This window comes from Macaca thibetana, chromosome 18 (genome assembly GCF_024542745.1).
Source record: "Macaca thibetana thibetana isolate TM-01 chromosome 18, ASM2454274v1, whole genome shotgun sequence".
Lineage (NCBI taxonomy): Eukaryota > Metazoa > Chordata > Mammalia > Primates > Cercopithecidae > Macaca > Macaca thibetana.
In genome coordinates, this window is record NC_065595.1 from 13063382 (window position 1) to 13079668 (window position 16287).

The following is a 16287-nucleotide window of genomic DNA, read 5'->3' on the forward strand; positions in this document are numbered from 1 at the left end:
ATCCATGAGCATGGTATGTTCTTCCATTTGTTTATGTCCTCTTTTATTTCACTGAGCAGTGGTTTGTAGTTCTCCTTGAAGAGGTCCTTTACATCCCTTGTAAGTTGGATTCCTAGGTATTTTATTCTCTTTGAAGCAATTGTGAATGGGAGTTCATTCATGATTTGGCTCTCTGTTTGTCTGTTATTGGCGTATAAGAATACTTGTGATTTTTGCCCATTGATTTTGTATTCTGAGACTTTGCTGAAGTTGCTGATAGCTTAAGGAGATTTTGAGCTGAGATGATGGGGTTTTCTAAATAGACAATCATGTCATCTGCAAACAGGGACAATTTGACTTCTTCTTTTCCTAACTGAATACCCTTGATTTCTTTGTCTTGCCTGATTGCCCTAGCCAGAAATTCCAACACTATGTTGAACAGGAGTGGTGAGAGAGGGCATCCCTGTCTTGTGCCAGTTTTCAAAGGGAATGCTTCCAGTTTTTGCCCATTCAGTATGGTATTGGCTGTGGGTTTGTCATAAAGAGCTCTTATTATTTTGAGATACATTCCATCAATATCGAATTTATTGAGAGTTTTTAGCATGAAGGGCTGTTGAATTTTGTCAAAGGCCTTTTCTGCATCTATTGAGATAATCATGTAGTTTTTGTCTTTGGTTCTGTTTATATGCTGGATTACATTTATTGATTTGTGTATGTTGAACCAGCCTTGCATCCCAGGGATGAAGCCCACTTGATCATGGTGGATAAGCTTTTTCATGTGCTGCTGGATTCGGTTTGCTAGTATTTTATTGAGGATTTTTGCATCGATGTTCATCAGGGATATTGGTCTAAAATTCTCTTTTTTCTTGTTGTATCTCTGTCAGGCTTTGGCATCAGGATGCTGGAGGCATCACGCTACCTGACTTCAAACTATACTACAAGGCTACAGTAACCAAAACAGCATTGGTACTGGAACCAAAACAGAGATATAGACCAATGGAACAGAACAGAGCCCTCTGAAATAATACCATACATCTACAGCCATCTGATCTTTGACAAACCTGACAAAAACAAGAAATGGGGAAAGGATTCCCTATTTAATAAATGGTGCTGTGACAATTGGCTAGCCATAAGTAGAAAGCTGAAACTGGATCCTTTCCTTACTCCTTATACGAAAATTAATTCAAGATGGATTAGAGACTTAAATGTTAGACCTAAAACCATAAAAACCCTAGAAGAAAACCTAGGTAATACCATTCAGGACATAGGCACGGGCAAGGACTTCATGTCTAAAACACCAAAAGCAACGGCAACAAAAGCCAAAATTGACAAATGGGATCTAATTAAACTAAAGAGCTTCTGCACAGCAAAAGAAACTACCATCAGAGTCAACAGGCAACCTACAGAATGGGAGAAAAGTTTTGCAATCTACTCATCTGACAAAGGGCTAATATCCAGAAACTATAAAGAACTCAATCAAATTTACAAGAAAAAAACAAACAACCCCATCAAAAAGTGGGCAAAGGATATGAACAGACATTTCTCAAAAGAAGACATTCATACAGCCAACAGACACATGAAAAAATGCTCAACATCACTCGCCATCAGAGAAATGCAAATCAAAACCACAATGAGATACTATCTCACACCAGTTAGAATGGCAATCATTAAAAAATCAGGAAACAACAGGTGCTGGAGAGGATGTGGAGAAACAGGAACACTTTAACACTGTTGGTGGGACTGGAAACTAGTTCAACCATTGTGGAAAACAGTGTGGCGATTCCTCAAGGATCTAGAACTAGAAATACCATTTGACCGAGCGATCTCACTACTGGGGATATACCCAAAGGATTATAAGTCATGCTGCTATAAAGACACATGCACACGTATGTTTATTGCAGCACTATTCACAATAGCAAAGACTTGGAATCAACCCAGATGTCCATCAGTGACAGACTGGATTAAGAAAATGTGGCACATATATACCATGGAATACTATGCAGCCATAAAAATGGATGAGTTTGTGTCCTTTGTAGGGACATGGATGCAGCTAGAAACCATCATTCTCAGCAAACTATCACAAGAACAGAAAACCAAATTCCGTATGTTCTCACTCATAGGTGGAAATTGAACAATGAGAACACTTGGACACAGGAGGGGGATCATCACACATCGGGTCCTATTGTGGGGAGGGGCGGGGGGAAGGATAGCATTAGGAGATACACCTAATGTAAATGACAAGTTAATGGGTGCAACACACCAACATGGCATATGTATACATATGTAACAAACCTGCACGTTGTGCACATGTACCCTAGAACTTAAAAAAAAAAAAAATTACATTTTCCAATCTGTGAGTTAAGGACGTCTTACTATTTCTTCAGACATTTTTTACATTTTCAGTGTTTTTACATTTTTAGTGTACAATCTTTCTCTTGTTTTGATAATTTATTCCTAGTTGTTTATTTTATTGATCCTACTGTAAATTATACTGTTTACTTAATTTTATTTTTGAATTATTTCTAGTGTATAGAAATGGAGGGCTACTAAATTTCTTCTGACTTTATATACATTATCTTGCTGATCTCATTCACTATTTGTAATAGGCTATTTTGTGCATTCCTGGCTATTTTCTATATGTAAGGTCATATCACAAGCAAATATAGATAACTTGACTTCTTAATCACCAATCTACATGCTTACTTTTTCCCCTAAAAGCCCGGAAAAATTTCAGCAAATGTTGACAAAAAGTGGCAAAAGCAGACATTTTATTTCATCAATGAGACCAATGAAAAGCATTCAATCTGTCATGATTAGTATGATAATAGTTTCAGGTTTTTATAGATATACTATACGAGGCTGAGGAAGGCCCCTTCAACTTCTATTTTATCGAGTGTTTTTTCTTTTTTTTTTTTTTCATGAAAGTTTGCTGGACTTGGTGAAATGCTTTTCTGTATTTATTGAGATAATCATGTAATTCAGTCCTTTAATCCATTAGTATGATATATTATATTGATGACTTTTAAGATATTAGATTAATCTTGAATTCCTGGGGTAAAGCCTCATGGAGTTAGTTGGGAAGTGTTCCCTTATGTTCTACATTTTGGAAGAGTTTGTGAAGGACTGTTGCTAATTCTCCTTTAAATGTTTGGTAGAATTTATCAGGAAAGCCACATGGGCCTTGAGTTTTATTTGTGGGATTTTAAAAATTATTATTTCAATGTTTTATGTGCCTAAATTTATTTATATTTTTAATTTCTTAAATGAGTTTGTAGTTTACGTGTTTCTATGAATTTGTTCATTTTATCTTGATTATCTACTTTTTGTGTTAAATTGTAGTATTATTATATTGTCCTATTTATTATTCTAAGATCAAGAAATGTCCCGTTTCATTCCTGATTTTAATCATTTTAGTTTTTTCTCTTGTTTTCCTTGGTCAGTATAGTTTAAGTTTCGTTAGTTTTGTTACTTTTGGTTTCACTGACTTTCTCTCATATTTTTCTATTCTCTATTTCATTTATTTCTCCTCTGACATTTATTTATTTTTTTCTCTTTATGTGGTACTTGGGTTTTGCTTTATCTTCCTTAATGTTTTTTAGGGTGGAATGTTAAGTTATTGATTTGGGGTCATCTTTTTTAAATACAGGCATTGAGAGCCTTAATTTTTATTCTGAGCATTGCTTTAGTTTCATCCCATATGATTAGGTGTGTATTTTTGTTTTCATCAATCTCAAAACTTTTTATAATTTCCCCAGTGATTTCTTCTTTAACCCATTGGCTATTTGGAATGCACTGTTTAATTTTTATGTATTCGTGAAATTCACAAATTTCCTTCTGTTATTGACTTCTAATTTCATTTCGTTTTAGTCAGAGGCTTGCATAAAGGCCTTATACACATTTTATCCTGGGGAATGTGCCACGTGCCCTGGAGAAAAATCTGGGAGAAGAATCTGGGATTCTTTCTACTGCTGGGTGGAGTGTTCTTTATCTGTTAGGCAGATTGTTTAGTGTTGTTTACATCCTGTATTTCCTTGTTGATATTCTGCCGTGTTGTTCTACTTATTAAAAGTGGGATTTGGCATTTTAAAACAATTATTGTTTTTTTTTCTCTCTTCTTGTTTAGTGAATTCCCCTGATTCATTATGACATTAATTATTCTTTGTCATATGTGGTCACTGGAATTTAATTCAATTAGTACATTGTTCAGATAATGTTTACACAGAGAGTTCCTTGAGTGCCTTAAAGGTGTATGTCTCCTGGCGTTTGCCAAAGTGGGGTGTGTGCGTGTGTGTGTGTGTGTGTGTGTGTGTGTGTGTGTAGGTATGCACGCTTTTCTGGCTCATCTTTAACACTCCAGCAGTTTGTAATTTCCTTACCTTTCATTCCCTGCTGTGTAGACCCTTAATAATAGCCACAGGTGAGATTCTGCTCATTCTCAGGTATTTGTCATGCCCACAGCCCTGCACACATACATGGCCTTCTAGATCGTCAAGAAACTGTCTGATTCTTTTTAAGTCCTCATATGTCCATAGTGTTTTCCAGATTTTCTTTTTAAATGCTTTTGTTTGCCTCTGATTTTTTAGATGCCTGTCCGGGAGATAGGGCTGTTCACACTAAATAAGCTCTGAGTTAGGTAAACTAAAGACAGTCCTGTGACTGGAGAATTCCCAGGAAACTTCCAGATAGACCAAATAGCGACAATTTATTAGCTATAGTGCTATTTGAGTAGTTCCAACTGTTATGCCCCTTTAGTGATAGCTAGAGTGCTCGTTTTTATGATTACTCTGCTTTTGAGGCTGTTGGTTTCAAGACTACCATGGAACTGGTCGAGGAAAGGTGGAGAACGGCATGGGGCAAGTAACATATCATAAAACTTGCTGTTGTTACCAAGATTCAACACTTAAAAAAAAAAAATCCCCAGATTGTTAAAAACATTTGAGTAATTTCCAGAGCTTTAAAAAATGAAGATTTACATATATTGTTTGCCAGTGTTCTTAATGCTTTTATAGAAAATTTCTGGAGGTTCTTTTATTAATTAATTAATTTATTTATTTATTTATTTATTTATATTTTAAATTATACTTTAAGTTCTAGGGTCCATGTGCACAACATGCAGGTTTGTTATATATGTATACATGTGTCATGTTGGTTTGCTGCACTCATTAACCCATCATTTACTTTAGGTATTTCTCCTAATGCCATCCCTCCTCCATACCCCCATCCCATGACAGGCCCTGGTGTGTGATATTCCCCGCCCTGTGTCCAAGTGTTCTCTTTGTTCAGTTCCCACCTATGAGTGAGAACATGCGGTGTTTGGTTTTCTGTACTTGTGATAGTTTGCTCGGAATGATGGTTTCCAGCTTCATCCATGTCCCTACAAAGGACATTAACTCATCCTTTTTTATAGCTGCATAGTATTCCATGGTGTATATCTGCCACATTTTCTTAATCCAGTCTATCACTGATGGACATTTGGGTTGGTTCCAAGTCTTTGCTATTGTGAATAGTGCCACAATAAACATACGTGTGCATGTGTCTTATAGTAGCATGATTTATAATCCTTTGGGTACATACCCAGTAATGGGATCTCTGGGTCAAATGGTATTTCTAGTTCTAGATCCTTGAGGAATCATCACACTGTCTTCAACAATGGTTGAACTAGTTTACACTCCCACCAACAGTGAGAAAGCGTTCCTATTTTTCCACATCCTCTTCAGCACCTTTTGTTTCCTGACTTTTTAATGATCACCATTCTAACTGGTATCTCATTGTAGTTTGATTTGCATTTCTCTGATGACCAGTGATGATGAGCATTTTTTCATGTGTCTGTTGGCTGTATGAATGTCTTCTTTTGAGAACTGTGTGTTCATATACTTTGCCCAATTTTTGATGGGGTTGTTTGATTTTTTTCTTGTAAATCTGTTTAAGTTCTTTGTAGATTCTGGATATTAGCCCTTTGTCAGATGGGTAGATTGCAAAATTTTCTCCTATTCTGGAGGTTCTTACTCTAGTCTGAAAAAGTGCTTCTTATAATGCATTATTAAATATGTTAACTTCACATAAACACAACATAAATGCAAATATATTGGTTTCATATAATGATTAATGGTATAGAAAATTAATTTTCTCTCTCTCTTTCTCTGGGTCTCTTGTCCCTTACCTGCACTCCCACCTATCCACCGAACGCATGAAAATACTTCTATACCTTCCAGGGTTAAAAAAGGCCACAGATTGCACAAATAGAAAAAGATAATGGAAAAGACATGCTTCTATTTGCACTGTAGTTGTTCAGCTACTTAACACAGTCTTTTCTAAATCCAAATAACTTACAATTTCCAAGTGAAATATTTGTGTTTGGGTTTATATTTTGCACAACATATACATTTGAAACATATTGAAGATATATATGTGATCAACACACAGACACACACACATATATATACACACAGATAGCAACATGTATCAACATATACACACTTCAAGATATATATGTATGTATTTATGTGTGTGGATACATCAATTTACTTATATATCTCTATGTACACATATCTACTTTCATTAACTGTAACTCTATTTTCAATGTTTTTCTAATAAAAAGTATGACCTAATAAATAAAGTAGATTAATTTTCAAATTTAGTAACATTTCGGGGTTACCAAACATTTACCATAACATTGTATTATCAGTGTTATATTAAAAATGTTGAGCATAAAAGAGGACCTTTGTCTATTTCTGATAATTACGTTTATTGTAACAAAACTATAAACTACCTTTAATAAATTAATTTATGGCAGAAACTCTATTATCTTATTTAACACTTTTATCTATGTACAAATTAGGTCCAGATTGTCATTATCTTGTGAAAAACTTATATAAGGCCTATTAAGGAAGGGGCATTGTTCTAAAATAAATTCTATATTTTAAGCAATTTATTTATCCCAATATATCTACGAGAAGTGTGCGAGTATCATTCCCGTTTACATGAGCAAATTTTATACCACAATATTTTATGTTACTTTTCTATCACCACACTACCATGTAAAGTGTTGTTCATAATAATTTCTAATAAGGGAAAATTGTAACTCTTGCAAATATAAAAAGATTACATGTCAAATGTATTATTTAACACATTCATGTGGATTCAGTAAAATGTCAGATACTGTTCAACAAGCACTTGAGATACTAGATATTTGTAGGCTGTTTAATAAAAGAATATTAAATAACTTTGCTCCATTAATCAATTGCTTAATATCCTACAGAGCTATAAGTCATAATATTTGGGAATTTATTTTCCACCAGACAGAATTTATTTTAATCTTCATCAGATAAAATTTTATAAGTTAACCTCTGTCCCTATGAAGTTATAAAAGCCTTGGCAGCAGCAAGGCAATTACAAGACTAAATTCATCCCTGCCATGCTTATAACAATAATTAAATGAACAATAGAGCCAAATAAGAGGGCACGTATAAAGAAATGTGCATTTAGTTGTTGCTACTCTACTAAATATAACATTAATATCTATAATTGTGAAGTAAATATACTGTCAAATCTACTTGTTCTCAAGTTGGCTAACATCCTGCATAATAAATTATTTGCAATATTCCCCAGGATTTAGAAGTCATTAAAATAACCTTAAATTGCATTATATAATGCTTGAAGTCTCCTGTAAATTCAGTTTTGAAATTTATTTGCCATTTATGAAATAAAATATTTATGATATTTTTCCTTAATAAACCAATATTTTGACCATTTTAGTTTTTATTACTGTTAAGAGTGTCTTAGTTGTACTCTCTTTTATAAAATGGCAGTCATTTACTTGAAGACAAAGTGAAAAACTTGTCTTCCCTGACGTCAATGTCTATAAAATTAAGGCATCAAATAAAGACTAAATACCACCTTTCTCCATGTTTATGTTTGTCCTTTTGTAACTGGAGACAACTATGTCCATATTTAAATATCTCAATTTGTTACTAATGGTTAGAAAGACAAGGAATAGTCCCCTTGAATGTGATCAATATTTAATTTGGTCTACATTGATTTTTTTTTTTTTACCACAGTCTCTATATTTCTCCATGTTCTTTTCCATCTGCCCTCAAAATAACAACCTCTTGCCCCATAAGACTCGCATATGTTCTCCTGCATACTCACTTTCTGTTCCTACTTCCTTTCTAGTTTTTATAATTTTCTTGAACTTGTTGCTTTCTCTTGGAGTCTTCTTGTTCCATTCCCAGATCTTTGCAATGTGGCTTTTGTCTCTACAATTTTCTAGACTACTTTTAATCTTCCAATATTGTTTTCTTAACTGTTGACAGTTTTAAGGCAGTTAATAATTTCTGAATTTTTTTTTTTTTTTACTCAGGCTCTCACTCTGTCACTCAGCCTGGAGTGCACTGGCACAAACTTGTCTCACTGTAACTTCAACCTCGTGGGCTCAAACAATCCTTCCACCTCAGCCTCCCTAAGTAGCTGGAACCATAGGCATGCACCACCACGCCTGGCCTCTGATTTTTTTCTACTTGGCTACTGAGACACTTCTTTTACAGATTGTCCTCTTTAAGTAGTTTCCTATTGGCTTACTTTAAAAATTATTTTATTTCATTTTATACTTTATTGAACATCCTTTGTGTCTAGCTGGTCTTTAGGGTTGTGTTTCAAAACTCTTCCTTTTTAATATATACTCACTCTGAAAGAAATAGAATCCTCACTCTGGGCTTCATCAGAGGGTGGGGAATTTGAATGACTTAATTTAAAAGATATTGTAGGTAACAAATTATTTAAAAAATTACAACAAAAATCTGAAATTACTTTGGGATTTCTCAAGATTAATTTCTAATGTTTCATAGTTTGAGATTATAAGCTAAGCATTAAAGAATTAAGTGAGTCACAAAAGTCAAAATACTTATTAATCAATAATCAACATGAAGTCTCTTGAGTGACACATACGAATCTTGACTACGTCTAAAGACCTTGCAAGTTTGGTATTTTGAGTATTATAATCAAAATGACTTTCCCAACTGTACAAAATCCTTGGTTTTCTCTCAAGACTTAAGGTAGCTGTATAGTCCTGCTTACAACATTTAAACATGTTATATGAAACATGTAATTCATATCATATCTCACATCTTAAATGAATACCAGCACAAGGAAATCAAATCAATTGACTAAGCCAGAAATTAGCATTCAGAAATCATCTTTTTAAGAGTTATGAATAGATTTTTTTGAATTTTTGCATCAATGTATTTTTATTCTATTCTGTTTTCCCATTACTAGTCTACATTTTCCATAATTATCATTAATCCTTCATATTTCTTTGCCAGATAATTTATTAAATATGTGAATTCATACTGATATGGGAGGGGGGCAGGGAAGTGCTGGGTAGAGAAAGGCAGGTACCTGGGTAGGGCTCCACCCTCACGGACCTAGATAAGGACAGGCACTCCTGCTTTTGTGCCCAAATGTTGCATTTTCCAAGACCACCCTGGCCCACCTCGCCCCCATCCTGGGCCTCTAAGAACCTGAGACCCTAACAGGCAGATAAACAGCTGGCCAAACTTCGAAAGGAGCGCATTAGTGGAAGAAGACACAAGCGCATTAGTGGAAGAAGACACAAGCCAAGCGCGACGACATGGAGGAATCCCGACGGGAGCACGCTGGTGGAATAGGACACTGACAGATGCCTGCACGCCGGCGGGCCATGGGCCAGCAGGACCAGGCCGAGTTTGCTGAGAGCAGTTGGAGTAGAGCTGGGGCCTTAGAGCAGCCCAACTCCAGGGGAAAAGCACCCCACGGCAGTGTCTAGGGGTGAATGTTTACAGCTCGGAAGCCCCAGTGGGCATGTGTTACAGGGTGCTCTTTTAGTTTGCTGTCTACAGGCGGTTTGTGTTAACCAGCTCAATTAGACCCTCTTCTTTGTCGCAGGGACAGAAGGATTTCTGTATCCGGAGTTCTTGCCATGCTGTACCAGAAAAATCGGATCACACATGGGCTTGGAGAATGAGTGCAGTTTTATTGAGTGGAAGTAGCTCTCCGGCGATGGGGGAGCCAGCCCCACAACCCGTGCCCTAGAGGTTTGTTTCCCTAGAGATTTGAACAGCAGGGCACTGAAGAAGCGAGCCACTCCCCCCGTCTCATGCCCAGGGAGGGGGACAAGGGAACCTTTCCCGCTTCAATACAAAGGAATTAGAACTTTCAATTAGGTAAACAATTAAGTGCATTTCAACTACATAAAATACGTAGAGTTGGATGTAGTACATGACAATAATTTGTTCTGATTTTAATGGAAGAGAAAATGACAAAACAGCATTGGTGGTAGAAGACTATTATGGCATTTTCTATTTTCCAGACATTATCCCAAGTGCCTGAAAGAAAGCAAGCAACGTAATTATCTCAAGATAGCTATGTAGCTGATACTAATTTAAAATGACTAATTTAAAGAAAAATAACTGATGTATAAAGAGTGGTCCAAGTATGGCAGACAGAAGTTTCCATGTGTTTAGTTATTGGATTAGTTAAGCCATTTCAGATGCTACAAAGGGTACTCAGAGGAAAGAGACAGGAAAAAAACTAAAGAAAATAAAACATTTGCAAATTAAACTAGAAGATTATTCCAGAGAAATAAAATATTCACTTTTCTATTATAGCTGGGCAAGAATTATTTAGATACATAAGCAACTGAAGTTTATCATTTAATCATTCTATAATATATTTTAGGAATTTGGTAATAAGTATATATTTTTGCTAAATGAAGACAGTATGGAAAAATCAATTTATCTATCATATTCTTAGCATTTTGTTCAATATAAACAGTATTCAAAATATCTTATACTAAAAGCTAATTCCATAAGCAAGCAGATGAAATTAAACAAACAAAAACAACACATGTTATTCTAAGTAGGAACATTTTGCTTACTACATCTTCTCACAAAACTCATTAGCATGTTAAATCTCTGAGTAGCATGTGGTGTGAAATTTCTCAACTTTCCATAACTCAAAGGTAGCAAATAGGGCACTTCCACAATCCCAAAACCCCAAAAGGAAAATAGTAGGATATTTTGGAAACCCTGATATATAGATCACCATTATATCTCTTACTATTTTTGATAGCAATGCCATCATTCTTTATGCAACATTTTATTATGTTATCTTTTAGAACTTTTAAAAATTATTATTATTTTCAGGTTCTGGGGTACATGTGCAGGATGTGCAGGTTCATTACATAGGCAAATGTGTGCCATAGTGGTTTACTGCACCTGTCAAGCCATCACCCAGGTATTAAGCCCAGTGTGCATTAGCCATCCTTTCAAATACTCTTTCTTCCTTGACTCCACCCTGAAACATGCCACAGAGTGTTGTTCCCCTTCCTGTGTCCATGTGATCTCATCCTTTAGCTCCCACTTAAAAGTGAGAACGTACAGTGTTTGGTTTTCTATTTCTGAGTTAGCTTGCTGAGGATGACGGCTTCCAGCTTTATCCGTCTATGAAAAGGACATGATCCCATTTCTTTTTATGGCCGCATAGTATTCCATGGTGTATATGTACCACATTTTCTTTAACCAGTCTATCATTGATGGGCATTTTGGTTAATTCTGTGTCCTTGCTATTGTGACAAGTACTGCAATGAACATACGTGTGTGTGTGTCTTTGTAATAGAATGCCGTATATTTCTTTGGGTATATAGCTAGTAATGAGATTGCTGGGTAAAATGGTATTTCTGGTTCTAGCTCTTTGAGGAATCGCCACACTGTCTTCCACAATGATTGAACTAATTTACATTTCCACTAACAATGTAAAAGTGTTCCTATTTCTCTACAACCTCGCCAGCATCTGTTGTTTCTTGACTTTTTAATAATGGCCATTCTGAGTGGCATGAGATGGTATCCCATTGTGGTTTGGATTTGCTTCTCTCTAATGATTAGTGATGTTGAGCTTTTTTCATATGTTCGTTGGCTGCATGAATGTCTTCTTTTGAGAAATGTCTGTTCATGCTTTTCATGTACTTTTTAAAGGGGTTGTTTTTTTCTTGTAAATTTGTTTGAGTTTCTTGTAGATTCTGGATATTAGACCTTTGTCAGATGGATAGATTGCAAAGATTTTCTCCCACTCTGTAGGTTGCCTGCTCACTCTGATAGTTTCTTCTGCTGTGCAGAAGCTCTTTAGTTTAATTAGATCACATTTGTCAATTTTTGCTTTTTTTGCAATTGCTACTGACGATTTCATCATGCAATCTTTGCCCATGCCTATGTCCTGAATGGTACTGCCTATATTTTATTCTAGGATTTTTAGAGTTTGGGGTTTTGCATTTAAGTATTTAATCCACTTTGAGTTAATTTTTGTATAAGGTATGAGGAAGTGGTCCAGTTTCAATTTTCTACAAACAGATAGCCAGTTATCCCAGCACCATTTGTTGAATAGGGAATTATTTCCCCATTGCTTGTGTTTGTCAGGCTTGTTGAAGATGAGATGGTTGTGGATGTGCAATCTTATTTCTGAGTTCTCTATTCTGTTCTGTTTGTCTATGTGTCTGTTTTTGTACCAGTATCATGCTGTTTTTGTTACTGTAGCCTTATAGTTTGAAGTACGGTAGGGTGATGCCTCCAACTTTGTTCTTTTTGCTTACGATTGTCTTGGCCATACAGACTCTTGTTTGGTTCCATATGAATTTTAAAACAGTTTTTTCTAAATTTGTGAAGAATGTAAATGGTAGGCCAATAGGAATAATATTACATTATAAATTACTTTGGGCACTATGGCCATTTTCACGATACTGAAAAATATGAAACCTTCACAAACATGCATGTCACCCTTGTGCAGGGGCCATGCTAATCTTCTCTGTATCATTACAATTTTAATATATGTGCTCCCAAAGTGACCACATTATATGATTTTTGTCTGGTTATTTTAATAATGTTTTTCAGTAAATCTTTATCATTATTTTAATGCTTAAAATACATATTGCTCTTCATATTTTAACATGTGCAACCCGGTATTCTGTGATATAATGCATAATAGGTTTTCCATCTTATCTTTGTAAATGTATGTCTGATCATATCTAGTATATTCCATGTATTTTCTTAAAAAGCAGATGCAGAGCCTTGAGTTAATTGTACATCTCAGTCCTTTGCTCATTATCACGTAACCCCCATTAAGTTCCCTTTGGCTATTATTATTTCCCAGTGTCCCTGTTGTCCACTAGTTTTTCTTCCACCACTCCCACTCCCCCTATAGAAAGTCACTAAACATGCTTACTGTACTTCCTTTTATGTGTACATGTTTTAGTAAAATGTTTTGGGATTGTGCATATACTTTGTATTTATGAAAACTGTGTTATATGTCTCATTCTTTTTTCACTTAACAATATGTTTTTAAGACACATACATGTTGCTAAGGTAGCTCATTTCCATTACAGCTTACCATAACCTTTTCCTCTCAGTGTGAGCATCCACTGCACCCTAGCTTTCCACTCTCCCTGTGATATTCACCTTGCTAGACTCAAGTCGCTGTCCCCAAACCAAGGAGTATCCAGTGATACCCTCAGGTAGAATCCTATAAAATTGTATTTGGGTTATATTCCCAGAAGACATGTTTACTATTTTCATGTAAAAAGTTCCAGTATCTAGAGTTACTGAGCCCAAGGATATGCAAGTTTTAACTATTTGATATATATTATAACATAGTATTCCTGCAAATTAAAACTGATTTAAACTACTCTAATAATATGTAGACACACTCCTAATGATACCAATAGTATTAATATTTTACAGTGTGACTAGTGATAAAATTATCTTGTTTTAATGTTGTGTCCTTTAATTGTATGTGATTTTGAACATTTTTGTATGATTAAAACAGCTAGTAGTATTTTTCTATTGTGAATTGGTTACCTATAAACTTTGCTAATTTTTTTTCTGGTGGGATAGAACATTTTATTATTTTAATTTATTTGTATAAATGCTATATTTTTGAGACTATAACTCTCTTATATATCGTGAATGTATTTGCAACATGTTATTTGATTTTGAACTTAATATAGGACATATGTGCATGTGTTTTTTCTATTTAATTAAATTATGAGGTTTTTAAAGATTTATGTCTTTAACAATGTATCTACATATATTTTTAAGTAACATACACATATTTATCAGTCTTCTAAAAATATAAAAAATTAATCCATAGAATTATATTTGATGTATGCATCTAGGTTACTTCTTTTCTAAAGACTTAGTTTTTTCTAGTATAGTTTATTAAACATGGATCCTAAATAAAGGTATAATTTTCTATGATCTTTCTTCTAGTATCAGAGTACTTAAATTACTCTACTTTTATATATGCAAGATATAATGTTGTACTGTAGAATTTAATGTCCTTCCTTGAAAGGCAATATATTTTGTAGAAAAGACTTTCCTCATATTATTAGAAAACTTTCTCCTTCCATTTTCTGTTTTATGTATGTTTCCAGATTAATATTGGAGTATTTCATATGCAGGGACAAAAATATTGTATTTTGGCTTTATTTTCTCATTTTAATATCTAGCACACTATCCTACAATGTGTATTTGATAGCATGTTGTATAGGAACATTTAATCAATTAGCATGTAATCCATTTTACTGATATCGTGCAACAATCATGTATAATATGTTTTCCTGGAATTAAGTAACTGAGGGAGAAATTCAACAGATAAGTAAGATTCAGAACTTGTTGGGCATTTAGATTTATTCTGCATAAGGAAAAAATCTTGAGATTTGAAAAGGTAATAATTGAATTAATGAATGAAACATGACATGCTCTAATTTCCTTAAGAGACATTGTGGCTGCCATTTAGAATCAAAGAAGAGAGCAACTGTAAGAGGCAAATGCTGTAATCTGTTCAAAGATAATAGTGACTTGGAGTAGAACTGTCATCAAAAAAGTTTTATGAACTCAATAGACATTTGCTAGATTTCTGAGGAAAAGGCGACCCCTTGAAAAGGATTTGAATGTAGAGAGATAAGAGTCAAAGATGTCTTCATAGATGTGTTTTCAGCAGCTGGACCAGAAGGGTGTTTACAACTTTTGAAATACAGAAAGTTAGGAGAGGAACTTTTCACGCTATGCAAAAATAAGCCAGAGTTTAGGAATTTGAGGTCTAGATGTTTCTAATACATCAGCGTAGAGGTAATACATTGGACAGAAAATCTCAAATTCAGGGACGAGATCTGGGATAGCGTTATTTGGTTGTTGTAGTACCACAGATGGCTGGATTGTCAAAGCAGATGCACAAGGATAATGGATCTTGCTTAGCATCAAACTTCCCCAATGATTAGTGAAAGATATAAACAAAACGTAGGGACATTGCAGCCTTACAACATTAGTCTTTCAAATAGCCTCAAAGCCAACAGATACAGCTTCCAAAATGAAATAAAACAAAACAACACAATGCAAAACAAAGCAAAACCAGACTCATTCCCACCCTGGAATGAGTTTTGATTTTGGAGAAACAGATTGCAATATGTGTCTGCGACAATTTCGCTTGGAGAAAGGAGTTTTAGTTTGAGTTTTCTTGGTTACCATACTTTATTACTCACATAGGTAGATAGTCTATGTGGCTACCTTGCATTCTCCAGCCAGCTTTGTCCTTTAAGTCTGTAAGTTCCAGGTATTTGCAATGATCAATATAGACAAACACTCTTAGTTAAGAACTTTTGCAGATATCTTTCTGGGATAAATCCCAATGCCATGCTTATACTTAGAATTTTTCGAGGTCAGCATTGCCTCCTCTGTACCACGAGGAAGGGAAGTAGCTGCAGACCTGATGTTTGCTCTTTTCTCCCCAGAGTCATCAGCATGCAGATGGCATCTGAAGCAATGAGACTGTGTAGACCCACACGGTATGTTAATATTTCCTACCAGAGCAAGAGAGTAAGTGCTGCTTACTTTTAGTCCACTTTCACCGACTGTTTTCCCGGTTCAGAGGAGAGCGAGCACTGGATTTAATAAGGCTTGGCAATTGCAAAATGAGTACATAGAAGTGGAATGTATATTTAAATGTGTGTGTGTGTGTGTGTGTGTATGTGTGTAAAGTTATAGGAGGGTTGAAGGGGAGAATGAGGAAACAATATCAAGCAATAAAGAAACTGCTACTAATTATCTTTGCTTACTTGCTTGTCACAAATTCTGGATATCAGAGACCCTAAATACGTTGATGTTAGAATGGCAATCTAACATCAACCTAAAGGACCTAAAGGAAGAGAGAACAACAAAATGCACTTACATCTTCATCAAGTTTGGTAGAAAATCTTTTCTTTCATGAGATAGGACCTATGAATGTCACAAT

General features: G+C 35.0%; 1 non-coding gene across 1 annotated transcript; it reads right to left on the reverse strand.

Annotated features, from left to right (window-relative positions):
* Positions 1-12744: 12744 nt before the first annotated feature.
* On the reverse strand, positions 12745-12851 carry LOC126941633 (U6 spliceosomal RNA). The gene has a single exon (XR_007721400.1). It is a non-coding gene; the product is annotated as a U6 spliceosomal RNA (small nuclear RNA).
* Between the last annotated feature and the right edge of the window lie 3436 nt (positions 12852-16287).